We start from the raw sequence: 13,553 nt of genomic DNA on the forward strand, positions 1-13,553 counted from the left end.
AACCAGCAACAGCCGTGTCTTGAATTTTAATGAAAAGGTTGTCATTTTTAAGAATAACAATGTCACTTTAATTCAAAAATGCATCTCCTGAAATCACAACACTAAATACTTATTGTTTTGCAAATTTGGAGTTTCTCAATTTGAAATGGCTATTCTGGATTGAAAATGAACTACCTACAACTGCTAGCATCTCTACAATGCTAAGCTAGTGCCCTGGCATAGAAGGATACTGTCTTGACTATGGCCCTGGTGACCAGAGTTCAATTAGCAGCTTGGTTATCTGAGGTACTGACAGGGAAGGATGGGTGTGTATCCATCCTAGCAGGGGTGCATACTGGGGCAAATCTTGCAACTGTTCCTTGGAGGAGGATAGGGACATGCAGAGGGGGTGTTATCTGAAGGGAAATCTTTGGAAGCACTGGCTGAGTTTTAGTGGAGTCTTCCATGCCCCGATGTTAACAAATGTGCATGAGGAGGAACATTGCAGCATAAATAGAAAATGCCCGTGAGCAGCAATATTACACTGCACCATAAGCCTTAATGTCATCATTAGACCTCAGCATGGGTCAGAACAAGTATATGGGAGGTAAGGACTGCCTGGTAAAGCCAGTGGATGAGGACAGGCCCTGGTGGCAGTCAGTCATATATATATGTATATATTTATACATATACACGCACGTATATATGTACATACATGTACACACACACACACACACACACGTGTGTGTGTGTGTATATATATATATATATATATATATATATATATATATATATATATATATATACACATATACATACACACAATCGTACATACATGTACACACACACCTCAAAATATTTCTTATAAAATTTTCAAGTCAGCTATAAACAGCACTCTACACAAGTTAAACACAATCCCAAAACATGCAGTTATCTGAAACAGCAAGTTAGACATGCTTATTTTGATATAATATTTAAAATAATTCACTCCCTCGAGGCACTCCTTAAAATGGAGAACATCGATATCTGTGCAGTGACTGAGACCTGGTTCAAGGCTCCAGAGTGCACCCCTGCATTACCAAGGTATAACTCATACCACACTTTTCGGCCATCTAACCTGGACCGGCACACCAAAGGCGGAGGCATGTCTATATTCATTAAGGATATCCACACTACCAGGCTAGTTGCTCAGCACAATGCATCCCAGGTTATCCAGGTGCAACGAACTCTGGGCAAAACTGCAATCCAAATTGCAGCTTGCTACAGATCCCCCACCATGCCCCAGGATTCCCACTCCTCTTTTCTTGATATACTGGAAAATATTAGGGATCAACCAAACACCCTAATAATGGACGATTTCAACTACCCCACCATTAACTGGGAAAACTACTCATGTACCAACTCCTTTGCTCAACGCTTTCTGGAATTCATAAATTCCAGTGCTCTGGATCAACTTATCCACACCCCCACCAGGGGCAACAATATCCTACACCTAGTAATTACCAACATAAGTGACCAGTGTTCCACACCTGAAGTCAACTCCTCGTTGGTGAGATCCGATCATAAGCTAATCACCCTAGATATCCACAACCTACCTACACCCCCCATTAAGGAAACAACAGTAAAAAATTTCTCCAAAGTCAGCTTCATGCTTCTTAAGACAGAAGTGGTGAACTTCATGACACCCATGCAGATGGACAATACAGTTACGACTGCTGAATCCTACACAAATGCACTCTATAAGCACTTAAATGAGTGCATGGATCATGCTATCCCGAACAGAATCAAGACGCTATCCTCAAAAAAAAAGGAAGCCAATCTGGTGGCCCCCTGCCATAAACAAACTCTACAACAGAAGGAAGAGACTGCTGCAAAAAAGAGTAAAATCCCATGAGTGGAGGAGCTCTCTGGTCAGCCTCAGTAAGAAGCTAAGATCCTTATAAGATCCTCCAAAGCTAGCTATGAAAACAAAATCACCACTGATTCTAAGGACAACCACAAAGCATTCTACAGCTATGTCACGAATCTCAATGGCAACACCCAGATCTGCTCTGAGTTACAGCATAATGGCACGGAAATTACAGAACCAACTGATATTGTCAACATCCTGGCAGATAGGTTCAGTGCTAACTTTACCCCCCTCTCAACCCCTAAAGGGCCCATATCTATACAGGAAGAATGCAGAGTCCCTGTAATATTTTTAATATTTCATATTTATTAATATTTATTAATATAATTAATACATTTCATTATCAACATATTAACATATTAATATATTTATGCACACACTCACTCATTTTATTAGTAATGTTATGCATATATCAAGTGTTTTTATTTAACATTTTTAGTATTAACAAGTTTGTTCATGTTTTTAAACTTTGTTTCTCAACCTTGGCTTCATTTTCAACCTAAACATTCATTTGTTTTATTATATAATTAAGTGATTTGATTGATTGATTTAAGTGATTATATAAGCACTCAGCTTTGGGTGCCACAGTGTTCTGAAGAAGTCCGAGGAGTCGGACGAAACCTAGGTCGACGCACTGCATTCTATGTTAATAAAGATACTCATCGTACCTTGGAGCGTTTATTGGCCTTGCAGTACCACACATACATTTTGTGGTTTGTTGTCTGATTATCCTTGGGACATAACACTTCTGCCTTGATCCGTGCTTTCTTCTCCTCCAGTAATTTGTTTTGGTGAGCTTTGGTTCCTGGTGAAGTTTTGAGAGTCCCTGTAATCACAGCTACGCAGGTAAAAACTGCACTCTCTAAAGCCAAAACACAGCATCCATGGGACTGGACAACATCCCAGGCTGCGTTTTACACGAACTTCAGAACGAACTGGCTGCTCACCTAAACACCATGTTCAATCATAGCCTCACATCAGGCTTTGTGCCCAGTGAATGGAGCACAACAGTTATCCCACTCCACAAAGGGGGAGCCACCACTGATCCCGGGAACTATCTCCCTATTAGCCTGACGAGCCTGGTCTGTAAGGCCATGGAATGTATCATCATGGAACTCATAAACAAGGACATTAGTAACCTCCAAACTCTGGACCCCACCCAGTTTGGGTTTGTCAAAGGCAGATCATGCCTCCTGAACCAGATTGACTTCTTTGAGGCAGTCACCAAAGCTGCAGACGAGGGTAAGGTGGTTCACACAGCCTAGCTTGAGTTCGCCAAGGCTTTCGACACCATCCCCCATTCTGGTATTATAGATAAACTCACTAAACTAGGTGTAAATCCTTATGTCCCAAGATGGGTCGCCGACTGGCTCAATGACAGAACCCACACTGTAAAAGATGCAGACTCCAAATCTGACTTCAAACCAGTGACAAGTGGAGTACCACAGGGTTCAGTCCTGGGACCTCTCCTGTTTGGTATCTATTTCTCTGAAGTACAGGCTAATACAGAAGGCCTTTCACAAACGAAGTTCGCAGATGACTGCAAACTAGGAGCCATAGTTGAGTCCCCAAATGATGTGGACATCCTACAGAAGGGCCTCACTGAGACAGATGCCTGGTGTCAGAGCCATGGCCTCAAGCTCAATGCCAAAAAGTGCATTGTCATCCCCTTTGGGAAAAACTCTGTACTCATGAACTACCACATAGGCGGCAGTTTACTTAACACCGAATGTGTGATAAGAGACCTTGCAACCCAGGTGGACAGTAGTCTCTCCTTTGATAATCACATCGCCACAGTAGTCAGGAAATGTTTATACATGGCACACCTCATTACAAAAGGGTTCTCATCCAGGAAAAAAGAGGTCATTGTTCCCCTTTACTCGACACTCATTAGACCCATTATAGAGTACAATGCCCCTTTTGGAATGTACCTCACAAGACATCTGCAGCAGCTGGAAAGGCCACAGAAGTACCTCACAAAGAGGATTACTGGCCTCAAACACATGCTCTACACTGACCGTCTCAAAAAACTCCAGCTTTACTCCGTAACATATCGCCTACTCCAAGGTGATCTATGCCTAACATATAAAGCTATGTCACACCCAGAGCTGTTGGACATGCTGCACCTAAAGAAATCCCAATCCCTCCGAGCTACATGCTCTAGGAACCTAAACCTTGTCACCACAATAAACAGGACATGCTGGAGGGATAGATTCCTGTCCCAGAGACTTCCCATACTCTGGAACAAGCTACCCATCTATGTCAAGCTAGGTTCCTCATTAGCACTCTTCAAGAAAAATCTTGATGAGTGGATGGGAAATAGGAAATACACACCGGGGATCACTTCTGTGGCTCTGCTCGACAGGGGCACAGGAAAATAACTTTCTTGAGTGGCATAAGCTAGGGAACCTTATTGGCTAGGCTTACGTAGGCCCTTGGACCAGTAGCCTAGTACCTACCTATGAACAAAATGACACTTTTTTTTTAGAAGTGTATACTTCCAATTTGGTTTTGCAGTCAAAAACAGTATAGGGCTACTGGTGAAATCTAGCTATGTATGACCATACTTCTAAAACTATATTAAATGTTCTAACAAATTTCTCAGAAAAAGACAATGTTTCCTAGCTCCAGAATGCACATAACTGCACACAGAAAGTCAGATTTCATATAAAGACATGTACACAATGTTCTCTTTCTGTAATGTGTATCACAAATCTGTGGTCAGAATTCACGGTCAATTTCCATAATACCCAGCGGTGGCTTGCTCAAAAAGTGGAAAAGCACATCTAGATAATGATTCATAGAACTCAGCAGTGCTACAACGCAACAAGAGAAAAGAAAAGTACAGTTTTGTGCCTACCATAAATGTAGATGTTCGAATGTTCACACTGCTGCAGTCATCACACTTGAGTTATTCTGCCGTCAGGCGGTCCCACAGTCGGCCAGCGTTCCAAAATCTTGGTCCGGTGTCGGTTGCTGTCGCTTCTTCACTGACGTCAGTGCGCCAGGGGTATATAAGATGCATCCGACGCCATTTTCTTCAGTTTTTCTTGCTCCAGATGTCAGGTGCCCCCAAGTAGGTAGGCAATACATATTGCTAATCAAAAATATACATATAAAATAAAAACAATACCTTCAGTTAACAGCAAATACACCCCAAAGGTTGTATAAGATAGAAAGGTATAGATAAGTCCAGCTATTTCGGAGGGGATGGAGGGAGGGTAACCTGGACTGCAGCAGTGTGAACACTCTAACATCTACATTTATGGTAGGTACAAAACTGTACTATGTTCATCGTGTTACACTGCTGCAGTCATCCCACTTGGGTAGAATCCCAAAGCTAAGGTTGGGTGGCTGGTCTATAAAGAGTTAGGATTGGCTATGAGGCCCTGCAAAACTGCAGTGGCAAATCCTGCTCTGGATTTAGAGTAAAGAGGCAGGTGGTAATGCTTGGTAAAGGTGTGCACTGAACTCCAAGTTGCAGCCTCCAAAATTTCCTTGGTAGGTACTCCTCTGAGAAAGGCTGTTGAAGTGGCTGTTGCCCTGGTGGAATGTGGTCTAATGTTATTTGGGACTGATCTTCCATGCTGTGTGTAGCAGTACCGAATACAGTGTCCTATCCATTTGGATATAGTCTGTATTGAGATAGCCTTGCCCTGTGATCCTGCAGCATATGCCACAAACAGTTGCTCAGTTTTCCTGAAAGCTTTTGTCTTGTCCAAGTAGAAGTGTAGCTGCCTGTGTATGTCCAAAGAATGCAGAAGTTTCTCCCATTTATTCTGGGGGTTTGGATAAAAGGTGGCAAGTGGATGGTTTGGTTAAGAACCACACTAGATACCACCTTTGGCATAAAGGTAGGGTTTGTTCTTAAAGATACCCTGTCCTGATGAAAAATTATAAAAGGTTCCACTGCCATTAATGCCTGTAGCTCTGAGACTCTTTGTGCTGAAGTTACTGCCAGGAGCAGAGCTGTTTTCCATGATAAAAATTTTAGATCGGCTGTATTGGCTGGCTCAAAAGGTGGTAGGGTCAGTTTTTGCAAAACGAAACTGAGGTCCCAAGTTGGTGTTGGTGCTCTTCGGGGTGGTCTTATGTTTTTAGCCCCTCTGAGGTACTGCTTTAGCAAGGGATGAGAGAATAAAGGAGTATCAGTGTTGTAATGTGCTGAAATGGCAGAGGCGTGGATCTTAATTGATGAGATGGATAGGCCTCTGTCCAGCATCTCAGTTAAGTATTGTAAAATTTGAGGAATGTTTGGAACAAGAGGGTCAAGGCTTTGAGCCTGGTTCCAGGTGCAGAATCTCTTCCATTTTTCTGAGTAAGCTTTCCTGGTGCTAGTCCTCCAAAATGACATCCATAACAACTTTAGAGAGAGGTGTTGCCTGTTTGGCTAATGTATCTGCCATGCAGCCAGGTTTAGGGTTTTGAGCTGACTGTGCAGGATCTGATTGTTTTGTTGAGTCAGAAGGTGTGGAATTTGAGGCAAAATCCATAGTGGGCCCTGAGCCAAGTTCCTTAAGATAGGGTACCAGTGCTGGCGTGGCCAGTCTGGAGCAATCAGGATCATTTGTGGTTTTTCTTGTCTGGCTTTTAGGAGTACCTTTGGAAGGAGAGGCAGTGATGGGAAGGCATAAACTTTTTAGGTTTTTCCAGCTGAACAGAACAGCATCCACTTTCCATGCTTGTTTGTGATAAGTCCTTGTGCAGAATTTTTGTAGTTGGCAATTCAGTGGGGAGGCAAAAAGATCTGTCTGGGCATCCCCATTTTTGCGTTACCATGCTGAAGATTTGCGGATTCAATTTCCATTTGTGAGGGTCCATGATATTTCTGCTTAGATTGTCTGCCAGAGTATTTTTCTTTCCTGGCAGGAATTGTGCTTGCAGGTGAACTTGGTATGTTAGAGCTGTGTTCCACAAGGTCATGGCTTGCCTGCATAAGGGATAAGAATGCGTGCCCCCTTGCTTATATACCACATTACTGTAGTGTTGTCTGTCTTTAGTAATAGTTGTCCTGTATGTAGAAGGTCCTTGAAAGCTGTTAGGGCACTTTGAACAGCCAACATCACTTTTTGATTGATGTGAAGATGCATCTGGTCTGTGGTCCACTTGCCCTGAATGCATTTTCCTGCCATGTATGCTACCCAGGCGTAATCCGAAGCATCTGTTGTTAGAGTTTGCCTGGCTGTGGGTTGGGTAAAAGGCTGACCCTTGTTTAGGTGACATGCCTGTGCCCACCATCGAAACTCCTGTTGTAAGCAGGGAATCATTGGTATTACTGCTTCTAAACTGTGAGAGTGTTGAGTCCAAACACTTTTTAGGTACCATTGTAATTTCATCATATGTAGTCTGGCATATGGTAGTATTATGCAGGATGCCATGAATCCCAGGGCCTGCAGAATTTTTCTTGCAGGGAGATGGGACTTTTTTGCCAGTAATTGAAAATATTCAGTTAGTTGAACTTGTTTGTCTGGCGTGAGGTAAGCCATCTGGGCCGTTGTATTTAAGCTGGCACCCAGGAATATAATCTGTTGCGAGGGCACTAGTTTTGACTTCTTTTCATTTACTGTGTACCCTAGAGAAATTAGCAACCTTTTTACAAACGCCAGATGCTGTAGAAGAATGTCCTTTTTCTCTGCTTGAATGAGGCAGTCGTCGAGGTATGGGTATATTTGAATTCCTTTTTGTCTGAAAAATGCAATTACTGGTGCCAAGCACTTTGTGAAGACTCTGGGCGCAGTAGATAAGCCAAAGGGCAGTGCAGAGAATTGGTAGTGCATTGTACCAGCTTTGAATCTGAGGTATCTTCTGCAATTTTGTCTGATAGGGACATGCAAGTATGCTTCTTTGAGGTCCAGAGTAACAAGCCAAGCCTTCTTGCCCAGCATGGGTAGAAACTGCTGTAATGTCAACATTTTGAATTTCGGAATATCCAGGTAAGTATTCAGAATTGAAAGGTCTAGTATGGACCTCAAGGCCTTGTCCTTTCTGGGGACCAGGAAGAGCCTTGAGTAAAATCCTTGTCCTTGTTCCTGTTGTGGTACTTTTTGAATAGCCCTCATGTCCATGAGGGCTGAAATTTGTTTTTGTGCCTCTGCCCATTGATTTTGTGGCAGGTCTGGCATTCCTTTTAGCCTTGGTAAAGTATGACAGTGGAATCTGTAACCTTGAGACACAATATTCAGAACCCATTTGTCTTGGGTGATTGTTTGCCAGTTTTGAGAAAAAAGTGCTAGTTTTCCCCCTAAGGGGGCTTCCAAAAGGGACGTGCTTGGTGTACGAAGAGGAAAGTCATTGTGACCGTTTCCTGTAAGGTTGAGACTTGTCCTCACCTCCTTTTGGGGTTGCGGTGCCCCACTGTCGTCGTCTGTTTGAGCCTTGGGGTTGAGATCTGCCTCTTGTGCGTCTGTATCTGCCTCTCTGTGGCCTGTCTGACACAGGAAAGGAACAATTCTTTGTTGGCCAATTTCTGCTAAAGCGAGGTGGCTGTACCTGTAAGAAATCCTTGACTGTTTGCATAGATTTAGCTTTATCTTCCATTTTCTTTAACACCTCTTCTGCCTTAACACCAAACAAGGTATCATGCTGTAAAGGAGCATCCAATAATTTTGCCTTAACATGATCAGGTAAACTCTGTTCTTTTAACCAGGCATGTCTTCGAATAACAGAACCTGTAACTGCAGCTCTACAAGAGGCCTCTAAAGAATCAAAACCACATTGCAGAATATGTTTTCCCACCTGTTCAACTGCAAGCAATAAATCCTGCATTTCTTTACAATCAGATGCTTCTGAGCTTGCAAGCATTTTCTGTTTTAACTAAGCCATTAAATATTGTTGGTACTTAAGCATGTGAAACTGGCAATTTAAAGCTCTTACTGCTAAAGTTGCAGACGTGTATACTTTCTTCCCCCATCTATCCAAAGCTCTGGAATCTCTGTCAGAGGGTACCGGATTTTTTGCAATGGAAGCCTTAACCCCTTTTGGACCCTGGGAAATAGTTTCTGGATCAGCAGAAGGGTTTTTGTAAAGAAACTTGTGAGAGTCAGGGACTCTATAATACCTATCTGGCTTGGCTGGAGCAGGGGGCAAAGAGTCAGGAGACAGGCTGGATTCAGAGAACACATCATCCACAATATCTTGCACAGGCGGAATAGCCAGGGGCCTGTGCTGAGGAAATCCCTGAGCCTTTTCTTGGATTCTAAGTAATCCTGACTTTTCCAATGGAAATGCTCCCTCATGGTATGTAAAGTTTCCCCAAAAGAATAATCCTCAGGAGGAGAGGCTGAAGGGATAGATTCTTCAGCATCAGAGTCCTCATAGGGGGGTAGAGAGTATCCCTGGTCTGAAGAGAAATCAGAGGAAATGGAAACCTAATCAGAGGAGTCATAGTCTGTATCCTGCCTAGGCCTTTTCTCAGGAGGGGGATGGGAACCCCTGATTAGAGTAATGAGGTCTTCGGCCATTTTAAGCATCTGTTTCTTAGGCATGGAGGACTGTCCAGACAAATGCTGTACTTGTTTCTTTGTCTTTAATGGTACCTTTGTCTTGGCTGTTGTTTTAATGGTAAGTTGTGAAGGTCTGAAAACACCCTCAGAAGCAGATGCCTGCTCAGCGGCTCCGGACCCATCTGAGGGATTAGTTTACGTAGGCCCAATACCTTGACTTTCCAGAGGCCTAGCTGTCTCCACGTGGGAGTCAGAAGCGGCCTGTGGCTCTGAGGTAGCGGGTGTCAGGGGCTGCGAAAGCGCCTCACTGAGAACCGGCGAACCGGCGACTGGCCTAGAAGAGGTTTCGTCGTCGGTTTTGGACCTTGGATGCCTGTCTTTATCCTTGTCTTTGTGTTTTTTTGGTATTGAGGTCGTCGGCTGATCAGACGGCATAGTATAATTGAACCTTCGTCCAAAGTAGTGTAAAACAAAATGAAAACGTCTTTTTATAGTGCGTTTGTTAACTCTAGCACAAAACCGACAACTAGTGATGTCGTGATCAGGGCCTAGGCATGGAATACAGTAAGAGTGGAAGATTTTATGAGGTATTTGCTTCTCACAAGAAATACAATTATTAACTTTTTCTGACATCAGTCTGAGGCAAGAAAAAAGTTTCCCCAACGGGGTACTTAGCTTTATTGAAGACTTCGGATCTGAAATTCGACTTCGAAAATCTCAGGAGTCGGCCGACCAGCACTTGAGAACTGCTTCTGCTTTGGGCACCGCGCGGCAAGAAAGACTGAAGCAAATGGCGTCGGATGCATCTTGTATATCCCTGGCGCACTGACGTCAGGGAAGAAGCGACAGCAACTGATGCCGGACCAAGACTTTGGAACTCTGGCCGACTGCGGGACTGCCTGATGGCAGGATAACCCAAGTGTGATGACTGCAGCAGTGTAACACGATGAACATCAGAAAGATACGTATGTAAACAAGTGTATGACAGGCAAAAGAAGAAAGGCAGTCTGTGCACAGTGACATAAAAATAAAAAGCACTGAAAGAAGGTTGCAATTCATAGTCAGGTGCAAAGTTGTGCCCAACTATAAAGGCAAAATGCATGCTGATATTTTCAGACTTGCATCTGTCAATAATGCTAAGACAAAACAGCAATTCCACTACCAGCCACCCTGCAGAGTGCTGAGGTAGTAGGCAACAACAACTGAAAATGACATAGAGACAGAATTACAACACATCAGATGACAGACCAGCAACTTGGGCCAACACATCATACTGACAATAGCTGACATCTGTAGTTCACAAACTAGAGGTGAAGGAATGAGTGGACTTCCCAAACTAATGGATAACAAGGTGTATGTAGCACTTACCATTCTAGTTACAGGGATGTTACAAAGAAAAATGGGGGCACTGGGAATTTCACAAGCATCAGCCTGGAGAATAGTGAAGATATTACTCAATAAACTGCTGAAACGTGGATGAGAACATATGTTCCTCAAATATGTCAAGGGAGACGCAACCATGCATGGCTTTTATGAAACTGCCAACCTCCCAGAAGTGTTGGGAGCCACAGATTGCATATATAAATGGCAATACAGGCCTAATGCAGTTTGCACAGACTGCATCATGTCAAGAGGAAGGGATACCATCCCAACAACTGCCAAGTAGCGTGCAGTGCAGAGGGGCATATAACCAGTGGGACACTAGACAACCAAGGGCATTTATAGGTTCATAGGTTAGTACTGGGCTACGTAAGCCTAGCATAATTTCTCATTCCAAAGGTAAGAATCAAACCCTGTACCTTGTGTCTATCAAGTAAACACCATAACCATTATGCCAACCCCAACCCCTAATAATAATCCTACTTGTTAACTGCACATGCCCACTGGACACACAGTCCCTTTTCAGTGGCAACCAGGGAGCAATGTCTGAGTAAGTAACTTGTTCAAAGTCACACAGCATGCAAATGAGGACTGATGGAGTCAAACCCTGTACCATTGGAAAGTACAGTTGTGTAAAATCATACCATAACATTAGATATCCTTCCATATCACTGTTGCAGTATTCTTTACCAAAGGGATAGTCATCATAAGTCACATATATGCTCATATCTCAGAAATTAAAAGCCCCAGGAAGCTCAATCATTCCTAGGAATTAGGAGGAACATGTGCATCTAGAAGGAGAAAAAAAGAAAAGAATTCCAGGCCAGGAAGACAGAAGGAATAGAGCAGAGCAGAAGGGGGAAGAAGGAGGAAGCAAATACCACAACAGTGAGGAGAAGGACATCTACTGTTACAGAAAGATTTTACACAACTGTACTATGTCCTTCCATATCACTGTTGCAGTATACTTTACAAAAGGGTCACTACAAAAGCCCAACAGGAAACTTGGGAGGAGGAAGACACAGAGGAGCCATCTATAAACCCATGAAAGACAGCACTGGCAAAGCCAGCTATTGTTTAGGAAACAATATCCAATGTGTAATGCTTAGTGAAGGTATGGGCAGAAGCCCAAGTAGCAGCCACAAGGATGGAATTGGTATCCAAACCTATGAAAAGCCACCAGAGAAAGTAACAGCTCTAGTAGAGTCTTTACAGAAGTAGAGAGACATTTCCCATGAAAGGAATAACAAATAGTAACTGCTTCGGAGATCCAAGGGGATACAGTTTGCTTAGAAACAGCCAAACTTAGAAATCTGGGATGAAAGGAAACAAAAAGTTGCTCAGATTTGTGAATTGCCTTAGTCTTATCCAAATAATATCTGAGTTGTCTATGCAAATCTGAAGTGTGAAGAACCTTCTCACTAGCAGACTGTGGAGAAGCAAAAAAAGGATGGCAAACAGACTGATTAACAGACAACTCATTAACTACCTTGGGTATAAAAAAAGGATTAGTATGAACAGACACCCTGTCCCTTTGAAAAACTAAGAAAGGAGGAACAGCCATAAGAGAGCCTGGAGTACAGAATCTATCACAGCTGAAGTAAGGGCCCAAAGAAGAGCAGTCTTCCAAGTACAATGGTGCAAGGAAGCTGAAGCTGCAGGCTCAAAAGGAACCTGAGGAAATTTTTCATGTACAAAAAAAAGAGGTCCCAGGAAAGTGGAATAGGCTTCGTGCAGCCTAATATGAAGGATGCCCTAAATAAATTGTTTAACCTCAAATCTAGGGGCAAGAGGAGGAGTTGATGGCAGACAAGCAGAAATAGCTGAAAGGTGAGCTTTAACAGAAGAGCACGCTAACCCACTATAGAGAAATTCACACAAATAACAAAAAAAACAGAGGGATTCCTACAGAAAATGGATCCTGGTTATGGGAAAGACACCAGACAAAAAAATCTCTTCCATTTGCGCAAATACAATTTCCTGGTAGTTGGTTTCCTGGTCTCCTGGAGTACCCAAAGCATGTCCTCAGAAAAAAGGTGCCTAAAAGGTAGCAAAACCCTATCACCTTCAGTGTCAGCTGAAGAGTGAACAAGTGGGGATGGATCAGGGACCCCTTGCCTTGTATGAGAAGGTCCACCCTGTGAGGTGACTTGTGGTGATTGCCCCTGGCAAAGTAAAGAAGGCGGCGGAACCAATGCTGTCTGGGCCAAAAAGCAGTTATCAGCAAGATCTTGTGGGATTCTTGCTTTATCTTTAGCAGGACTTTCGGAATCAGAGGAAGGTGATGGAAGAGGTATAAAAACCTCTCCTCTCAAGGAAAAGACAGGGTGTTTACCTTCCAAGCCAGAGGATTTGGGACTCTGGTACAAAAAAGAGAAAGTTGTCTGTTCAAAGGGAAGGCAAAAAGAGCTACATGAGGAGTATCCAACTATGGACAATGTCCAGAAACACATCTCTGTGAAGCATCCATTAGTGAGCCTGTGTACTGGACCTGCTCAGACAGTCTGCCACTGTATTTAGCTCTGAAGGAATGTAGACAGCCTGGAGAGTCACTTGACACTGGGCAGCTAGATCCCTGACCTGAAGAGCCAGCCTGCAAAGAAGGTAGGGCTGCATTACCCCCTTGCTTGTTCATATACCACATCACTGCGGTACTGTCTGTAAAGATTTAGAGAGGCCCTAGAAGAAAGAAGGAATGGAAAGACTGAAGAGTGAAAAGGACACTCTCATCTTCTTTATTTTGATGTGATCTGACCTCTGATGAGGAAGCCAAAGACCATGGACCTTTAAGGAAGTGAAGGAAGCTGCCCACCCACCCACTGTCTGAGAAATCTATAAAAAGT

At 43.3% G+C, this 13,553-nt stretch overlaps 1 protein-coding gene across 1 annotated transcript in view; it reads right to left on the reverse strand.

The window, feature by feature from the left end:
* The window catches only part of MMUT (methylmalonyl-CoA mutase), a 726,274-nt gene that overhangs the window by 605,507 nt on the left and 107,214 nt on the right, over window positions 1–13,553 (reverse strand). The gene's annotated exons all lie outside the window — the stretch shown is intronic.

The sequence above is a fragment of the Protopterus annectens genome, chromosome 2.part1, assembly GCF_019279795.1.
Source record: "Protopterus annectens isolate FY-2018-M chromosome 2.part1, PAN1.0, whole genome shotgun sequence".
NCBI lineage: Eukaryota > Metazoa > Chordata > Ceratodontiformes > Protopteridae > Protopterus > Protopterus annectens.